We start from the raw sequence: 21,230 nt of genomic DNA on the forward strand, positions 1-21,230 counted from the left end.
AGGTTTGGTTGCTACCAAACTGGTTAGTAACAATTGCTGCTCCCCAGTAATTCAAAGTCTTACTGACATGCTGGGTTTTGCAGATATAACATTTTCAGAGGACCATATGGAGCAGTAATGCAACTGCAGACTTAGCTAAATACTCCAAAATGCCCAAGCTCCTTGAACTGTCTGAATGAACATTAGACATTTCTGACAAAACACTTAAGCAGTCAATAGTAAGTTCTAACAAATATTTCCACAGTTATAATCTCAAATGCATAACATTCCCCAGTATGTATTAAATAGTTTGCACTGCATTAAAATATAGTGTTGTAAAAGAAACACAAACTTTTTGCAGGCAAGTGAATAATTCAGTCCCTCTATTTTAGGCTTCTTGACTCATCTCAGATCAAGCTATACTTTTACACTTTGACCTGTAATACATTAAAATACTCTTAGAAAAACCAAATTTCTTTTGTCAATTTAGTTGGCTTGGCTCAACAATCACTCTGGATCTTAACATTCTTATGTTTTATTTCCTTATGAAAATTGTATGTTAAATTTGAGAATTAATCCTACAGCGCTGAGGATGCCAGCAATGAAAAAAATGAAGCTAGCAGATTTCAAGGTAAGGTTTCTGCTGTATGTAGCACAGGGGGAGGGGTGTGGGTATGTGTAAACCATACTCAGCAAAAACACTGTACAATCTGCAGAAAAAGCTGTAACAAGAGGGCAAGGTGATCCTAAGAGTTCTCCCTTGTATACACAACACTGACCAAATGTTTTTCTTGCTTTCTTTACAATAGGAGTACCAGTAATCTGGAAGCATGCCCACAGGAGAATGGAATTCCCTATGTTTGTAGAAGCAGCATAGATATAAAAATATACATAAAATTATTCTGGATAGTGTCTCAAGTCGCTGCCAAGTTTGAATATTACATATCTATCTACACAGCCCTTTGCCAATAGATACAGAGAAAGCAAGCAGGACACCACCTGCCATGAAAAAAACAAAGGAAAATGAAGCATATCTTGCCACCTGTTTCAGAGGTATGTCATGGTTCATTGGCCTAACGAGATTCAGGAACCTCGGGTTCTGCTCCCAGCTATGGAATGAAACATGTTCTAAGGAACAGGTAATTGCAGGCATTTCCCCAGACCATCCTGTAAGAAACTAACCATCTCCTTACACAGACTTTCATGTGAGTCTTTCCACCCACCTTCAAGCTCTGCCCAAAGAGCCGCAGAACCATTAGCATGGGGTTTTCTAAACTACTGTCATCTGCCTTCAAACTCAGGATCTTAATCCCTTCAAGTTGAATAGTGGCAGAACTACCAGCCCTACATAAATCCATAATAATATATCTGTATGGAAAGCAGATTTTATGATTATTTATAACAGTAATATTGTTTGCTTAATAAGAGCTAAACTGATATGTTCCAACTTCAGTAGGGTATATAGCTTATACTAAATATCTTAGCAGATTTCTCAGTCTTAATCATGTCAGAAATTATCCACTTGAAAGAGGTTCTAAAAAATGTACGCAACAGGAAGTGAGGGTGACAGATGTTGCAGAAGTTTGTAAAATAAAAGTCTAGAGAAGAGACAGCTGACAAAATGTTTATATGTAACTTAACAAAATAGAAGAGAAATCCCATAAAAAATGTCAACTGAGAGTTTTTGTAAACAGGGAGTTACTTTTAAAAAATTGATTAACCAGTTGATTGTAAAAAGATTTATCCACACATTTTTTAGCTTATTTAAATGAACTACAAGGAAAAAAAGGGGATGACTGGTCCCTTATTGCTTATAAGGCTGAAGAACTGTCTTCCATACAAGAAACACGTAGGTTTCATTTTCAATGGGAAATAAGTTTAGGGGTAATGTTCCTACATAAAAAATACCACAAAAGGAAGACACTAAATGTATTCAGAAGTTTGAAAACAAAGCTGCAAACTAAAATCTGAATTGCAGTCCTTGTCTAAACACGCTTATTTTTTAATTGGTTCTGATTACTTACATACACAGGACATCTTTTTTTCAAATTTTAGAAATCCACACTTTTCTTGTTTACCAAGTCAGTTAGCATCACCTTCATGTAAGAGTAATAAGTGCTCCCAGTGATGTAACAGACATTTATGGAAATTAATGAGAAACATTTCTAACCATTATAGTTCTATTCCACAGCAAAAGGCTTTGTGAGTATTAACACCATGCAGCTACTTCTATAAGGAAGCATGACTTTCATTTGCTGCATTGCTGTTTCGAGACATCAGCCTTTGTTAATTCACCATTAACTCTTATTCAAAAAAACTATTTAGTAAATTACACAAAAAAAATTTGTGCACCCTCTAGGCAATATGGTATAAAACACCCACCTTAACTCTTTGTTTTTTCTCATGAACTCTGTATAAACCCAAAATTTATCTACACACAAGCAGGAACTAGGGACAACTTATCTCAGTATTCAGTGTAATGATTAATGAAACTTGGAACTTTCATTCTAAGAGAGAGTCAACAAGCTTTTCTTAAATGTGTTAACAAGAATTGGAACAGTTTGAATGTACAGGCCTAGAAACAAGTAAAAATTTCCATAAATTAACTTTCTATATTGCAATCAAGACTTATGTGTTTTCTTTAGGTATCCAAATAATTTTCTCTTTTCTATTTGCTACCAGAGAATCTGTAACAGAACACATCTCACCCTTTGAAAATATTTTTTAAAAAAAGGCTTTAAATTTTCACTTTTAGAAATTAGGGGTATTTAGTATCACATTAAAAAGAACTTAATTTTAAGGAACCTCAGAGAACATAAATGATTTTAAACCAATAAAACGAGTTTGTACATATACATACACACACCCCCCCACACCTCCATTACAAGTCGGGCTGAGGAAATGACAAAAGTCAGCCTGATAAAATTACCAGTAAACAGTTGTATTTGGTGTTATCGTAGCGCAGGTATCAGAAGAGTTCCTCCCACCCCTAGCAGTTCTGGATACATCACAGTCCCCATCCTCAAAGCATTTACTTTCATTTTCTTTACTGCTGAACATGGCAAATGCAGTTATAACAACTCTTATTTAAGTACACAGTTTAAGAACACTATGTGCAAAAACTAAAGTTCCATCATTAGTTGTCCTGCCCAGAAGTTTTCAGCATCATGACTTCTCCCTCACAGCCCAGCACCCTTTGAACAAGCACCACCATGTGTCTGGCAGGTTTTTTTCCTTTGCTCCTCTAGCAGGTAAGAAGAAAACGGGGATCCCAACACAGCCTGGTCTTTTCAAAACGGGATTTAAAGCCAGAGACAAAGAAATGGAACTACCTAGTCTTTAGGCAATTAATTTAATAACAGGTAGTATAAAAGAAATGCAGAATTTTTAAGCTTCTCACTCCAGTCATTCAAAAGAAAGCTGCTGATAAAGCACACAAGTTCACCATGCCACCAGCATAAGATGACAGTGAAAAAAACAGAAGTTTCCTTGATTCTTCCAGCCTTTAAACTGTGCATAACCTCAAAGACAGACAGAAAACACTAAAGCATATTTCTTTTAACTTATTTTAAAAGAATTACTACAGGGAAGCACATGTTTTGTACTTTATCTGTCTACTGCAGCAGAATAGATACTAAAAGAAATAGCTGTTATCAATTCTTTCAGCTGTTTTCTAAGGATGTTCTCTTTGGACAACATGTGTATTTAACCACAGATTGCCTAAGAGCTCAAAAAAACAGCCAACTGAAAAATATAAGACAACTGCTTCTAATTCAATGAGCTTCATTCCTAATTCAGTAAGAGTAGCAGCTTAGCCTTGGACATTAATATCTCATTAAATGTTGGCCAGCATAGTACTTGAAAGTTAAAGTCTAAAATAAAGTCTAAAATAACACAGAAGACTTTATACTGATGACAATTAAGCTATTAGAAATAAAGTAGGCTATTTACAATTCAAATTAAGGTAATAAAAGCTTTATAACAAAAATTAGTTCAGACTGGCATTAATACATCTGTGTTACAATGGATTTAAAGCAAATTCCTCAACTTTTTAACTTCAGAAGCCAAAAACTTAAAAGCATGTGTATCAACGCAGCTATCAGTACATCAACCGCAGAACTTGGGGCAGGCAGAAGCAATAAATACAGACACACACATACACAAGAAGAGACAAATTTCTGAACTGCCACCTAACAAAATACAGGAAGTGTTTTTACAAGACAACCTTCGGATTAGATGCCTAAATTCCAGGCTATTAATTCTCACCTAAAATAAAATACTCCTCAAACAATTCACCCCATTACGTGCTGCCCCCCTGCCTTTCACATACTTGCCCACACCACATTGCTCCCTGCAAATTCCAACCCCAAATACAGGGATAAAGCTGTCACATACCTCTTCCACTACCTTCACAAACACACCTGTGGGCCCTCATCACCTAAACGTAGCTTCTCCATGACCCAAATTTTAATCCCATAAAAACCCCTAAATACTAAAACTGCAGATAAGAACTTAATTAGCAAAATAACACAGACCCAAAATTAGAATATTTTTATTTACTTCACACATTGAATTATAGAAGAAAATATGAAGAAATAAACTGCAAATGCAAAATGCCTGAGTGACTACATGCAGCCTTTTATCCCCACAAGCTTACTGGCTTCCATCACCTTATCCTGGATGTAAAACTCTTTTAAATGAATCAATGAAAACACCTTGGAGTATGTCACAAAATATTCCTTTTTAGCTATTTTAAATCAAAGGTAGGGGAAGAGACAGGCAAGTTGCCTTTTTCCAGCTATGTCTGCTGCCAGAAGTCTGTGTCAGAAGCAGGTAATAAGGTGATGTTTGGACTACACAAGTTGCAAGACAATTTCTTTTTAACACACAAAAAGCCAAAACTTTAAAATTAATCTGAAATATGTACAGTGCTAGCTCCACATTATACAGTAGTATGATGGGAAAATCTCACCAAGAATGTATTAAATGTTGTTTTAACAGGGCATACATTTTCCAAAACAGGATTCAAATGCCCTCCTGCAACTCTCTTCCCTAAGCACAAAGGAAAGTCCTTTCAGTCTACAATCCTTTTCCTAGTTCGTTTGGCTTGAAAAGTTTTACCCTTTTCCAAGTTTGAGAAGCTGCTTAAAACATATATTTGACATCACTAATCTGGGCATCTAGTTAAGTGGAATTAAATGCTACTGTAATTAATTGAAGAAAATAGCAAAATAAAACCACTGCATACTTAAAACACAGGAATACAACACCTAAAACAAAGTTGTTAAAGCTGTTGATTGCAGAAACAGAAATAAATCATCTTCAGAACAGCATCAGATGGATATTAACTTTACAGGAAGAAAGAGCTATCGATCAGCTAAGATAAAATTTGAGTTTTTACTATAATAAACTAGCAATATTTGTGCTACATAGTTGCTTAACATTTGAACAAGTCTGAAAGCATCTGTTTATGATAGCACTTTAAAACAATACAAGCTTAAGTAAAAGTTGCAAAGTTAGGAAATCAAAAAGCCATGTACTGCAAGCTCATTTAATCATAAATTTTAAGAAGAACCTAGAAAAGGAAAAACTAATGATTCAGGAAATGCAACTCCCACCTTAAGGTCAGGAATAGATTCTGTTGCTCTCAGTTTGAATTATGAGATTATGTTCATTGTTCCAAGGTATGGCTACATGACTGTGAGGTCTTATATTGGAAAATTCTTTCCCATTTTCTATTGCACAAATATATTAACATATCTTATTCGAACAAACAAAAATCTTACTGTTTAAAATCAATGCAAAAGTTTCCCCAGAAATTGCCCTTTTTATCCTGAAGGCAACAATATTAAAAGATTTGCACATTTATTAGTTTAATAATACCCACACATTTTTCATGGCTATATTAATGCTAACAGATCCTCATGGAAGGAATATTCACAAAAACTGATATATAGAGAGCTTTTCCTCCATACCACAGAGGTACTAAAAAGCTCTTGAACTCAGCAAGATGCTCTACTTTGTTCTCTCCACCCCAGCAAAAAAGGATTATTTTTGTTTCAGCAGCTATTCACAAAACTTCTCCAGAAATGTGTACATTCTAATACAGAAGAGTTACAGCAACTGCAACTCACCTGAAGCTTTGTGCAAAGACACAATTTATATTTTTTGTTTACAGCACCACTATCCTTTAGATGCTTTGAAAAGGCCACTGCAATCAGAGCATCTGGCATTCTTTTACTTAACTCTTGCTTCTCTGGGAAGCCTAGCAGCACGCAGTTCTCTAGTTTTTTCCCCACCACCAGTTCCTAACCTTTTCCTTCTAGTAGGAGGCAGAAATAGCAGAAGTGGCAAACGTGAAAATTCATAACCTTGTGTCTTTAGCTTAAACAAAGTGCCCAAGTACCTTTTGCCATGAGGGAGGGTAGGTTAGACAAGGAAGAGCACAGCTACAGGCTGGGCAGAGAATGGATTGAAGGCAACCCTGAGATGGGCTTGGGGTGTTGGTGTATGAGCAGCTCAACATGAGCTGGCAATATGCACCTGCAGCCCAAAAAGCCAACTGTGTCCTGGACTGCATCAAAATCACCATTACAAGCAGGTCCAGGGGGGTGATGATTAGAGGGCTCTCCTACAGAAAAATTCTTCCATGTGAAGGCAGCAAGGCACTGGCACAGTTTGCCCAGGAAGTGGGGGATGCCCCCTCCCTGACAGTGTTTAAAGCCAGGTTAGATGAGGATTTGGGCAACCTCAGCTAGTGGAAGCTGCCCCTGAGGTCCCTTCCAACTCAAACCAGTTTTTGATTCTATGAAAAATGAGGACATAAACCTTGTGCAGTCTCACACTGCTGCAGCCCTTTGGTTCAGTATGTGATAAGAATATTCGCAAGTCCTCTGACATCCAGGGAAATACACCTTGAGTTTCCCAAAAACCTCATCTCTATCTCCAAATATTAAAACTGCTGATAACTAAGCTTTGTATCCTAGATAATTCTTTATGACATAAATGATAATGACAAGCAGATCACTAACCTATCTGCAGCCACATGGAGATATTAACAAACAGATGATATCACAGTCAACAGTTGTCTTCCTCAGATGCTGTGCTATCAAAGCACCTGAAGTGCCTTTTTAGTCTTGAGGTAAGGAAAAAATAGTCAAAACCCCAAGTGAGATAGGTTTTATGCTTAGTTTATCATCCTTTATAACTCTTCTCAATATTAAATATTTAGAGGAAGATGAATGAAACCCAGGGATGGTTATTTGTAGATTCAGAAGTTTATACTTAATCCTGTCAGTCAGTGACTGAATGCTCGCTGCTGTTTTAGTATGAAGGGTAACAATGGCTGTGTCCTAGCTCAACTTGCTCTTCTGGCTTTGGCACCTTGTATTGAAAAGTAGCAATTGCATTACATTTAAACTGAAGTGCCTAAAGATTTTTGCGTATCATCTCTCATGCAAATGGGCACTCCTCTAGCCTCTGCCCTCCCTTATGCTGCCAATTATCCTGTATACCTCTCCTTCTGCCAGCCAAGTAGTTCAGCTTTCCAAAGTTTTTGCCATAGGAGTAACTGCTGTCCATCACTTGAATATTCTGTTGCTACAGCTGAAGCAACCTTAGAAGGACACAAACAGAATGTGAATGTTAACAATGTCATACATTTCCATGCCTCTTATTCTGAAATGTTAGAAGCCAACCTGTCAAGCACACACTTATCAGAAAGATTTTTCCATTTCAACTAAGTGTTGAATTCCATTCAACTGTAGCCTCTCAAATGTGTGTGGCACCAGACATTTTTCCATCGCAGTCTTGATAATTCCCAAATCAGCATACATTAGGCCTCAGTACTCCCATGAAACTCCAGGATAATCCACTCGATCTTTCTCTTGTGCCTCAATAGGCTTTACTATGTGTTAAGACATTATTGTGTGTTAATACTGAAGAGAGTATTTCAGCTGGAAGGGGTCAACTGCCTGACCACTTCTATGTAGACCAGTAGTTTAAGCAGGTTATTAAAAGCATGAACTGTCTTCCAATGCCTGGCACTTCACTGACCAATCCCACAATTAATTTCTCAGTAATCCCACGAGGGACACTGACAAGCAATTCTTAGTCTTAACCAGAGTAAAAAAATAAATATCCTACTAGACAAAATTATCCTTTAGGAAAGACACTGTCTTGCCTTATGCTTAATAAGATGCTCAGATCTTCTGAAGACATTTCAGACCAAAATGATGTTTCCCTAGTCTTCTCAGGAATTAGTTTATTTGAATTAAACAAGTATATTAATTTATTCTGACTTCAAATGGGTTACTCAACATCTTTAGCACTTCAACTAATGTGAAGACTCTTCAAAATCTATCAGTGATTCCAGCCCATTTGGTATGTTCCTCTTAAAATCAAATTGCTTACAACTCCTCTTTCAACACGTCTATGTACCACTCAGTCAAAACTATCAGGTATCTTCTGCTACATAAGAACACACAAGATTTTTCCATATTCTGTATTTACTTGAATCTACCTGTTAAGACCTCAGGCTTATGCCAGATTCTTGCCAGAAGACATGGGTTTCAAAAGATAATTTAAGTTACCCTTAATTTCAATATAAGAAAAATTATTTTTTATTTTTGCTTGAAAAAACCCTGCTGAATTCTCAATCTTCCATTTCTGTATTTTCTAGACATTTTAAGTTCCTACCAAATCAATGGGGTTAGAGCTCCAATGTCTTAGTGAAGTAAAAAAAAAGTTCAACCGTGCTGTATTTATGTAAAATGGTTTTTTTATTACTTTGACATTACCTGGCATTCTTTGACATGATAAAATTTATGTAAAATCTACAGGTTTAAGATATGCTTAGATTTCAGTAGTTTCATTTCTCCTTCATACCTACATAATTATCTGGGCAACTGGCTCTAAGCAGTCCTCTGCTTGAGCAGGTGGGTTGGACAGGAAGGCCCTTCCAACCTCAACCATGCTGTAATATTTACCCACTACACTTATCTCTATTATTTCTAGTTTTTCCTCTAAATGCTTAAAAATACCTGACCTTTCACATATTTATCTACATGGAGATCCTGTCTACCCAATACTCACATAACACAATTGCAGCTAAACTCCTTCCACAGTTTGCCTAAATTTATATTTAAAAACCACACATTTCCTTAGTACTTATAACTCAACAGCTGTCTTCTCTCTAAAAAATAAAAATAGAAAACCCCAGTACCTTCTGTTTTAACAAAATTTCCCAAAAACACTGGTACACAGAACTGAAATGGGGAAGTATCCTGATCTGTACTTGACTGGTTAGTTCATATCACTAAGAATGGGAGCAGTGAAAAATGGCAGAAGATGAAGGCAGTACTTATCACAGGAAGTTGGAAAACACTTTTTTTACATAGGAAACAATGCACAGTAAAGTAAGAGTAGTTTCCCCTTCACTAAATCTTCATAATGGGTATAACCTTTGAAGCACTTAAATATAGTAGCTGCCCTGCACACCCCATTCAAGTTACCAGAAAACATACAGAAGTTTCATGACATTTACCTGCTGGACGAACACAGAAATACTTTGATGGACCAATGTGATTGTTAAACCTGCTGATTAAGACATGTCTCTGATGTCCACTGGGGACAGAAAGCAGGTGGCAGGAGAGATGCAACTGCAACGCATAATTGACTTACTGGTGAATAGTGTTACACAATATATCAGCCTTAAGGAAATGCTAGTGAAACTCCACACTCGCCTGTTGTAACAGACTGAACAAAGGCAAAACCCAGCATTTTCATACTCAGGGTAAGTGGACAAGTAGAATATTGTAAAATTTTGTATTTATGGAACTACTTTATAGATAGTCCTGCTTTTAAGGACAGCAAATTTTGTTTATCCACATTTACTCCTATATTTACTACTCTTTTTTTTTTTTTTTTTTAAGACACCCATTCTGTAACTCTTTGGACTTGTGAAGTTGAAAAAGTTCCTTATGGACTTACAAGAGTCCTGGGGGGAAAAGTCATTCCTATCTGAAATTTCCGAACTTCACAACGAAGTTGAGGTTTGATTTTTTTTAATAAAGTTCGGAAGCCATCTCAAACATTTGGAGGGAAAAGCTTAAGAGTGGATTTTTTCTTCTAGGTTACCACCTGCAGCAGAAGAAAATAAAGTTTTGATCTACGCTTAACTCTACAACTTCTATTGTACCTGAACTTTCTTTTAATCTGCAAGTGTAACAAGTCAAACTGTAAGCTAAATCTGTATTACTTCTCATAAAACCCACCAGAAGCTCGTCCCTTTACAAATGAAACCTTTTTTTTTTTTTTGCATAAATTCAAACCTAATGGTTGGTGGTGTTCTGATAAAAGATAGGTACTCACAGAAACATGAAATTACACAGTTCAAACTGAGTATGTCAATTATTTTATGCTGTTTAATTTATAATTGCTTTAATAAAATTTAACTGGAACTTTCAGATTTTGGGTTACTACAGGCTTTGAAAAAACTATTTAACTCATACATATCTTTCTTGAAGAAGTGATTTCAACACAAAACACAAGAACAGTTTCAATGAAAAACAAATAAACTAGCTTTCATATAGATTGTTTGGTAGGTTATCTCCTGTGGGCCACCACTGTTTGCTGGAGTAGTGACTCAACCACTCACCAGTTGGTGTCTGGAAGAAATACCCAACTGTGGTAGCATCCCACAAACATTCACTGAGTACCTGGGCTGTGGAAGAAGCACCTAATGCTGCAGCTGTAGAGATGGCATGAGAAGTGTTTCCACCTGAACTGGGATCTTACGTTGCACTGACCATTGTTCCAGCTGAGCCAAACCCTCCTCCAACCCCACTGACTTCGTGACCAATGTGTGCATGCGTTTGTTTCTCTAGTCTCCTGCCAGGTCACTTCATGCTTAGGAGGACACACAGAATGCTCATTCCATGGAAAAAAGCAATAGAAAAAGTCTTGATAACACTTTCCTGCATACACCTTTAAATACGCAAGTTCTTATAATCAGGTTTTTTAAAGTCTAAGCTATATGAGAACATCATTCATTGTCAAGATGTTTGTCAATTTAAACTTTAAATACCATTACCAAACTAGGTCTCTGAGGTAAAGTACAGAAGAATTTTACAAGACGATATATGAATATGGTACAGTTCCAAATATTATAAATGCTTGCCCACATATTCCTTGCTAAAACAAATCAAAATATGATTTTCAATCGTAAAGAAGAGGCAGCTATTATAACTCAGCACTATGTGTTAAACCACTTAATTCCATCATACCACTATGTCTGATTTTATATATTTATATAAGGCGTATGAATGCAATGAAGTAGCACAGCAAACTAACTTCTCGTTACGAACTACTTCTCATTCTCACACATCAGCCTCAGTTTTTCTTCCAAATTTGTTAAGCTATGCAAGATTCTACCATAGTAACTGATATTAAAACGTCTTCAATCCACATGATAGAACATTTTGGGAGTTTTCACAAAAAAGTTTCAGGCTCAGGTTCAAATTAAGTTTGCCAACTCATTTTTGAAGCATTTAAGTCTTATCTTAAAACATGTACAAATAAGTAACAGCAGCAAAAATTTCTCTTTGATATTGACAACATCCTACACAAGAAAAAAATACCTGCCTCTGAAAACATACACTTAATGATTTCCACTCACTCTAACATAACTGAAGTATTGTCAGTCTTTTAGCATGTAAATAGACTTTTTAAGGCAAGAGGACTACATATGTAATCCCCAAAATAATCTCTTGCAATCTTAATTAAGTACTTTTAGAGGGAAAAGAATTTAATTTTTAAGTTGAAGAATTGTCTCATTTTTCATGCTAAACAAGAGTGGTAAGTCCAAACAACAAAACCTGACATATATGGAAAGATTCTTAAACACTTACATCTAAAGATGTAGACAAAAGAAACCACATTTCTCAAACACATTAATGTAATTCTACTTTTTAAATCCAGCCTTATTAAAGATTGGTCATTCAGTCATTAGAGTCATACAGATATGGATAGAAACACATTAGGAAGATTATTTTTTATATATATTACCTTGAACAACTTAGTTTTGTGAATAGCATGAAATACCTAAAGCTACTTTGTCTTGTTAGTAACGTTACAGTAGCTATTTGCTTTTGTCAAAATACCCAACATCCCTTCTGCAACTTCTTTAGACTACCTAACTCATCATTGTAGTATGCACAGAACTAAAGCTTCAGCAGTACACATTGTAATGGAGAAAAACAGCAAGATACTTGAAAAATGTGAGTCAAAACAGACTACTCACTTTCAGCTCAACTACACAAAGTCATTTCCAGCAAGTGTAGCTTTGTATTTAATCAACTTGCACGTGTCAAGATTTACGGAACTAAACACACCAACCCAGCTTTTAAAAATTTACTTCCCCTTTGAAGAAATTTGTGAACAAATACTGTATGAACCTGCAGCCCAGTCACACAAAGAAAAAAAACATATACAATTATTTCAACACATCACTCAAAACTCTTCCTTGAAATAAAATGGATGAAATCTAACAGCAAAGTAATGAACAGACAGGTCTGACACAACCCTTATTTTTATTGGGATTTACATGCCAAGAGCTTTATAATGGAAAGATAACCAGATCTATCACCTGTGAGAGATCTGCTAATATCTCAATAGCATTAATGAAGCAAAAGGTAACTTATCTTAGAATTGTATGAAAAATTAAAATTTTAAATAATCAGAATTATGAAATTCAGACCACTTCAGTTAGTCCAATGTCCACAACTATATATTGTAAAAATCTGCCTGTTAGGCTGCAGATGTGGTATTTAACACAGCCAGTAGATGACATGGAGGATCACATCACCGCTCTTAAGTTTAGTGGAAATACCTGCATATATAGAAAAAGCTAGAAAAAAAGTCACATGTGGATTATTTTGCTACCTTTCAGTGTTTTACACTTCTTCTTCAACTCCCAAAATGGTTGGCATAACCTCTTCAGACATTATTTCTTCTACATGTCTACAACTGTTCTGGAATAGCCATGTTTGGTAAAAAAAAAAAAATCTGTTAACCAGTAACAAAATATAATCTTTAAAGATATTGCTAGAGATGACATCTGGTCTTTATTTGTAAGCTAAACATTTCACATACCAGCTTGAAAAGCTCTTGCCACAGCAGGTATTCCAAGTAGGATTCAAACTAAATCTTGCTATAAAGTTTCCGCATGCAAGCAGTCACTGTAAAATAATTTGTATACAACTTGTTTGAAATTACACCCAAACAGCTAGAACTGAATACATTTACATGTTCTGGTGTCATTTAAAACGCTTTTCCTCTGTATGACTATGAAGTGTCCCCAACTTCATTATCAGAATAACTACAGAACTGGTATTTGTTGTCACAGGAGGAAAAAAACAAGCTTTTAAATCGAAGACTTCTTATCCCACTTCTGAGACAAGAGCCTGAGCATGAGTTTTGTGACAACACTGCATTGTGTTGAATAATCAAGACAACAGCTATGTTATGGGTGGAGAAAATTCACATTACATGAGGTAAGCATTTTCAACTAAATATACTGAAGAGAAAGATCATCAACTCTCTCACATACCTACATAAAATACACACAATGTGAAGTGTGTATAAATCATGTCTACTCTACATGTTTGTGTTGTATATGTCGTAGATTTTCTATTATAAACTTGTTTTTAAAGACAATATAATGCATCAATGTTTCACAGGGGATTCCCAACACAGCAATAATTTTAACATTTAGTCTTCTATTAGGACAATGAATTTTTATATAATTCCACATTTGAAAAGAAGCATGAAGACATACAAGCAAGAATTAAAGCCATCTCCTGGATTACTTGCCTGTGTCTAAAAACCTGGTCTAATAATTTTGGGATTTTAGAAACCACTCTACAAAGAAAAAAGCCATCAAGGAGAACACTTTTAGAAAATTCAGCATATGCTGATTATTCAATGTACAATCACATATCATTAAATCAAGGGGGAGGGGGAGAATACCTAAAAGTGAACTGGAAAGTACTGCTGCAAATCAGATCTAGCTCACAGCGTTCAACCAGCTGAAGTCCTGCTAACATACTTGCCCCAAACATCTGCAGTTTCTGGTCAAACGATCGCTGTAAAGAAATATCTGAGAGCAAATCTTGAGGAACACACGTACATAAAGCTTTCAGTGTGCACTACAATCCTACGTAAGATTTAACACAGACTGTCATAGCAAGAGGTATCTCCTCATCAAAAGACAGGCGAGTCCAATGTTTTCAGCCAGCTGCTGCCTGCACTATTAGCTCCATCATGTTATCAGACCCGATTGTAACTGCCTTAGCACTGTGCCAATATCCCTAACAGAAGAAAATTATTAAGTGCTATAGAGTGATACTATAGAAAAAAGGATAATTCCCTACTAACAGGGCAAAAATACTATTCAAATAACACGGACTTTCCTGTGTGCAATAACCACATAAACTGCAGAATCTGCATTATCAGGCAGTTTCTCACATGAATTTGCCTACTAACCTTTCTGCTGGGACAAATTCCAAATTTTCAACTTTCTGAACACTTCAGAAAACTCTCAGGTGATTTATGTCTGTCACCTCTACACATACAACCCAAACTACACCAATACTAAATTATCATTTTTTTATTCCAAGTTTCCTTCTCCTACCCAACATTTATAGTCTCACTGACACAAACTGAGCTGTCGACCAGAGAAAGGTATGCAGTAATTCTATCAGCTTCTCAACAAAACTACAAGTGTTGTTAACATTTGGTTTTAAACCTAGACATAACTAAACATAACAAAATACTAGTCTTTCTATGTAAAAATAGTAACATGGGGTAGTAATTCTATTCCAAATGCATTCACATCCCACATACCTGAAGAGCTATACCACCAACTTTAGTTGGCACGATCTCTCAGTTGAGATGTAACAAAGACTTCAGTAAAAGGGAAACTAAAATAATCTGAAAGTATTTTGATAGCATGTAGCACATAAATTAGGCAATAGAAGAAGTTTCACCAATTCTCATTTGCAATGACCTATATAGCTCATACACGGCTACAGTACTCAGAAAAAAAAAAGCATTCCAAAATCAGCTGATATAACCTCTTTATCACATCACATATAAACCATGCTACACATTTTGGTGTTAGGCCATCTTGCTTCAAACAGCGAGCCAGAAGGATATACAAAGCGTCCCGAGTATACAGATTTTCTCTCAAGGAATTAAGAGTGTGAGGTTATGAAATACACGAAAGAGAACAATAACTCAAAAAAACCCCCCCAAAACCTCCAAACAAAAAATCCTCTTTTGCACACTGACTGCCAAGGAGATTAAAACCCGAACTGTTAGTTGTAAGCACGATCCACTCAGGGCATCTGGCGTTTTTCTCAACTTTTTGTTATTGTCTGCGCAGGCCGGTTTGAAGGAAAATTAAAACCTAGCACCTCATTGTGTGGTATCAACTAGCAAAAGCATTTGGCCTTCTCGCTCCACCCTCAGAAAGCAGTCACTAGCCTTAACAGCATTACGGAAAGAACAAAAAAAAAACCCAAACCAAACCCAGAGCAACAAAAACCCCACCAAGTTTTCACGCTTTCGGTACACTTAAACAAAGCCCATTTCGCCCCAATTCCGCACGCACGCTATTGCCCGCGGGGGGTGCCGAAACGACGACCCCGTGTCCCTGGCTCCCTCAGCGCCTCACAGCACTTCGTACCGAAGCCTACTGTAAGAGCCAGCGCTGTGTGTCCGTCCCCCGGGCCTGCCCCAAACTCCCGTCACCCTCACGCGTGTACGCGCCGCGGTCCTTCTCCCTACCTGAGGCCCGTACCGCCTCCGAGGGCCCTGCCCACCGCCCCCCCCCCCCCCCCCCGACTCCTCTCGGGCAACAGCTCCGTCCCCCGAACGCCGCCGGGACCGAAACTGCTCCCCAAGTCCCCGTTTCCCTCGGCTCGCCCAGAGCACAATGCCTGCCCCCCTCCTCCCCCGCATCGCCGCCCGCCCCCCTCACACCGACGGCGCCGCCACCGCCTCTCCTCACGGCGCTCCCTCCCCACCTCGGCGCCGCTCCCCGGTGAGCCGGGAGGACACAAAGGCGGCGAGGCGCGGGCGGCCGCCGAGCAGGCCCCGCGCCGCCCGGTGACCTGCCACAACATGGCCCCCTCCCGCCCTCCTCCTCCTCCTCCTCCCCTCCCTCTCCCCTCCCTCGGCGCGCAGCCGAGGCCGGAGACAAAAGGGGGCTGGAAGAAGGGGGGCCCGCCCGCCCGCTCCGCCCGCCCGCGGCCTACCCAGCGCGGCCCCGGCCCCCGAGGATACTCACGGGCTGGCTGGCGGCGCAGGTCGCTGCGATGGAGCCGGAGCGGGCCCTGGGACACCCCTGCCCGCTCGCCGGCCCGCCGCCGCCGCCGCCCCCCTCCTCCTCCTCCCTCTCCCTCTTGGCGCCTCTCCTTCCTGCCTCCCCTCCCCCCCTTGGGCCGCCAGGGCCTCACAACAACATGGCGGGAGGGCGAGCCCGGCGCGCACCGAGGGAGAGGGACAGCAAGAGCGCGGCAAACCTCCCCCCGCGCCGCCGCTCGCCCCTGCCGCCGCCACCGCGCATGCGCGCCCCAGCCCGGGAGGGAGGCAGCGAGGGCGAGCGAGGCGGCGGCCCCCAGCCCCTTCCGCCGCGCAACGCGCAGGCGCCGCCGGCCGGCCTGTGCGCGCCCGCCCTCTTCCCTTCCGCCCTCCGGCGCGGCCGGGCGGGAACGCGGCGTTGGGGCCGGCCCCTTCTCCTTCGCCCCCGCCCCTACCCCCCCCCCCAAGCACGGCTCTTGCATTGGGGTTAGTTTGGGTGCTTTTTCCTCATTTTCGTTTTTCGCCTTCGGAGAGGGGCGGCGGTGGCGGCGGGAGGCGGTGCCCGCCCCGAGGCCCAGGGCTCGGAGACAAAGGGGAAGGCGAGGCCCGTGTGTCGGGGCAGCCGCTGGCTGCTGATGGCCTCGGCCCCCGCGCCGCCCCCCTCGGGCAGGGTTACCTTGTTTCTGCAGCGCACGGAAGCGCACCACCGCGGTTATTAATTAACTCCCGCGGCGGTAGTTGATGTGTGATGGTTTGGGGAAAAGAGTCAATTATTTCCTTCCCTCCAGAGGCTTCAAACGTAGGAGCTCTGGCACGGCTGGGCGGTGGTTATTGGTAAATACGGTGCTGGGCGCTGGTAGTGGCGGTTTTTAATAGCCTCGTCCGGGATGAATATAAGTTCTACTTACGTAGCAGCCCCTGAAAAAGAGAGGGAGCTCTGCCTGTCCGACACCTAACAATAGAGATTTCACAGGAAAATCTGCTCTTCTGCCTTTTTGCTGGTTCTGAAAGGAGTCTGGTTAGACTCCGTTCCAGGAAATGGCAGGCAGATGCCATCTGCGAGATGAGACGTTCAGACAAAACCCTAACCGGTTATCGGCGGCTGTTCAGAACGCCGCTGCCGGCTGCAGAGAGGAGGCAGGCCCTGCCAGCCCCAGGGACTGGCGCTGGCGACGGCAGGGCGAGAGTGGGCGAGTTGGGGCTTGGGGTGCTGGAATACCACGTGTGCTGGTTGGTGCTACCGATGGCAGCAGCAGTTGTGGGGATGATGTCTGTGATTACGAACTGTGTTCTTAAAAATAGAGATGTCTCGAAGGAAAAAACCCTCGCCGTTTTCAGTATTTATAGACATGGCTGAAACCATGAAAGTTCGGCTCCTGATAAAGATAGAAACGTTCTCCCAGGAAATGAAAGTTACTTCTTTGGTTTAATGCTATTCAGCTAAGTACCCAGGTGCCTTCAGGCTGCTGCCGCTTGCCTGGTTAACCTTTGTGACCCCCAGTGTTTTATCCCACTGCCACCTTTTTTTTGTCTCCAGGGAGGCCACAGGGCTGAAAAGCCAATTCCTTTGCTTACCTAAGGAGAGAAGGCCTGGAAGTCACGGCCTGGAAGTCACGGCCTCTGAGTCAGCCCTTCCTTTCAGGAGGCTGGCTGGGACCAAAGAAAACCCTGTTACGCTCCTGTCATCCTGAACGCTTCCAGCAGCTGGTCTACGGTACACCATCTCTCCAGCTCAGACCCTTTTGGGGACCCGATTTTCTCACCAATGTTTGTATAAAGCTTTCAGAGAGCTGTGGGCAGCAGCTCAACATCCAAATGGAGGCCAGCGGTGAATGATGTTCCTCAGTAAATACTGGGACTGGCACTGTTAAACATCTTTGTCAGACACATGCACAGTGGGAGCAAGTGCACACTCAGCAAGTTTGCCAGCAACACCAACCTTTGTGGTGCTGGACACGCTGGAGGGAAGGGCTGACATCCAGAGGGACCTTGACAGACTAGAGAAGTGGGCCTGTATGAACTGCATGAAGTTCAACATGGCCAAGGGCAAGATCCTGCACATGGGGCAGGGCAATCCCAAGCACAGCTACAGGCTGGGCAGAGAATGGATAGAGAGCAGCCTGAAGAGAAGGACTTGAGGGTGTTGGGTTAGCAAACAAGAGTAGGCAATGCGCATTTGCAGCTGAGAAAGCCCACTGTGTCCTGGGCTGCATCAAAAGGAGTGTGACCAGTAGGTCAAGGGAAGGGATTCTGCCCCTCTGCTCTGGTGAGACCCCACCTGCAGTTCTGCAGAGTGGGTTGTGTTGGAAAGGACATTAAAGACGATCTGGTTCCAACCCCTTGCCCCTCCATTTAATTCCTACAAGCTTCACAGCCTGTTCCTGTCTCAAACATCTGGCTCACTATATGCAACTGCATTCATTGCCCAATTTTAATATTTAAAACTACATTAAGCTTTTCTCCCATGTGTGGGAAGAACTCTTCTGACTTACCTTAGCCTCCTTCAAATTTCCCATTTAACGCAGAAACTGGTACAAAAAGACCTTCCTTTAGTATAACCAGCCAGGTTCTCAGTGTGCTGTAAAGCCCAGTCTGCTCTCTTGCTGCAAACTGTGCCACTGTTTCTATTTGTTTTCCCTACCTGTCTGGGCAAGTGTGAGTTACTCCGAGGAAGACCATCTATTGCAGCCTTATTTTTGACTATCTAGGAAGTGACGTAACATGCTGAGCTAGTGCAAACACTTCAGTTTAGTACCAACAGAATTCACAGCTGAATTATAACACATTTTGTCACTAATCCAATTTTTAGACTTACTCATTACTTAATTACTCTTTTAAAATGTGGGGAGGCTGACTTGCCATTCAGTTACATGGTCCTGGCTCCTGTCGATGTGATGAGCTTTTCCAAAGAGCTGCTCTGCAAGAGGTGTAAAGGAAATGCCTGAGAGGAGGCATCAGGGAATGGACACCTGCCACCTTCGTGAACTGGTCCCGAGGAAGAAGTGTCACTGGTGGAAGTGCTTTGCTGAGTAAGTCTGTGCTAGAATGGGCAAGAAGGTGTCAGCCTAAGACTGGTTTCACCGGCAAGACAGCTTTTATCCCTGAGTCCTTCACCCCCTTGTAATTGGCTGAGGTATAAACAAGCTTCATAAACATACCTCAGAGTCACAGCCACTGGGGACTGTCATTGTAACAGAACAAGAGTAACTAATGGCATCATTTCATATCCATGAATGTGAATAGCGTTGGAGTGGCAAAGCCAGAGATAACGCCAGCTGGTTTTTAACTTCACATTCACCTCCTTCACAACAGACCGGCTATCAGCGCTTAGCTTGAGAAGAAAGCCTGCCTGTCTCAATAGAAGTAGATTTTTCTTTCCAGTAGAGAATTAAGTTCTGGGAACTCTTCATGCTGAAGGCAGACTGTGGCTCTTAGAACTGAAGATCACATATTACACTCAGTACAAAGAAGGAAACCTCAAAGATGAGCATCAAATTGATTCTCACTCATTTCATACATGAAGCGGTAATGAGTAAACACTCTAGTTTCTAAACAGGGAGAAAGGTTCAAAGAAATATCCCCAGCAGTGGGAGCAATCACAAGAGCTCTGAATAAAAGGCAGTTGTTTGGGGTTTTTGCACACTTAAAAGAAGATACTTTCAGCCATCCCAGAACCAAGAAGAATGGGATTTTTTTTCCCACTCTCCTCAGGAAAACCATTTTAAGAATCCTAAAAGTATATCCATAAGGTTTTTTTTATTTTGTTGCATAAAAGCCTCACCAACGTAGCCTGCATGGACTAGAAATTATCTGTATTTTCAAAAATGAAGAGCAATAGTACAGAGGATAAACTAGAAAGATCTGCAACAGCACTTTGTGCTTATGTAATTTCTCTCATCTTAAGTTCACCAACACCCTTCTACCTACTGCTGTCTCAAATAGGGATCCTCCTACTGCAGCAGGTTCCTCTGATAAGGCTCCGAAGAAGCAGCCCAGCATCAGGTGGACTTTGCTTAGGGTAACATTGGACCTCTGTGGTCATCTCTGCTCTTGTGATGTAATCACTAGACTATATATTTTTCTTCTATCTTGATCATACCCGAAGCCTGCCAGAATTTCCTGTTCAGTCAAAGGGGCCAATCACAAGCAGCCAGATACTTCAACATGACTGGACATATCAGTTGAATACCAAAACGTGGCATTACTGTATTAGCCCAGAGCTAATTAAGACCCCTGTTCTGACTCACAGCATGAAGACGAACCCCCTAGTCCCTATACACAGAGAGCCCAAACCTTATTCAGTGCCAAACACGCCTTCAGAGCAGCAAGGCATGGTGCAGTGAAGATACAGTGCCAGCGCTGTGTTTGGGAAGGGAAACCCTAGCTTGCTTCCTGAGCAGAAACAAAATGGTTGGGCATTGTAGTACTGGAGAGTAGGTGTCAATGTTATGCATGTGTTGCACAAAGTGTTACATAAATAGCGACAGTGTGTTCATAGGCATGTGGGCTTACCTTTTATTCCATCTGCAGGTTTTACTGACCTCTAAAGTACTTCTGTTTCCCATGCATCCCTCTTCCTAGGCAGTTAGTCAAGCACAGAACAAACAAACCAAAAAATCATCCAGTTGAGATAATGTGTTTTTTAATATTTCCAAAATTCAGGTCCTGTTTCTGAGTCAGCTCTCCCTCCCTGGCAGTACAGGAGCCCTGTGTTCAGCTCATCTCCTATCAGTGCCCAACAGCTGTTTGTGCACCCGCACCCCCAGTGCTGGGGTGGGGGCCCAAGGGTGAGCCCGTGTCTGTAGCAGAAGACAGAAAAGGCAGGGCAAGAGGGAAGAGCAGCACTTTGGGATTGCTGCACAGGCTGCTGGGGCAGGAACCCACCA

This window comes from Gallinula chloropus, assembly GCF_964237585.1.
Source record: "Gallinula chloropus genome assembly, chromosome: 3".
In the NCBI taxonomy this organism is placed as follows: domain Eukaryota; kingdom Metazoa; phylum Chordata; class Aves; order Gruiformes; family Rallidae; genus Gallinula; species Gallinula chloropus.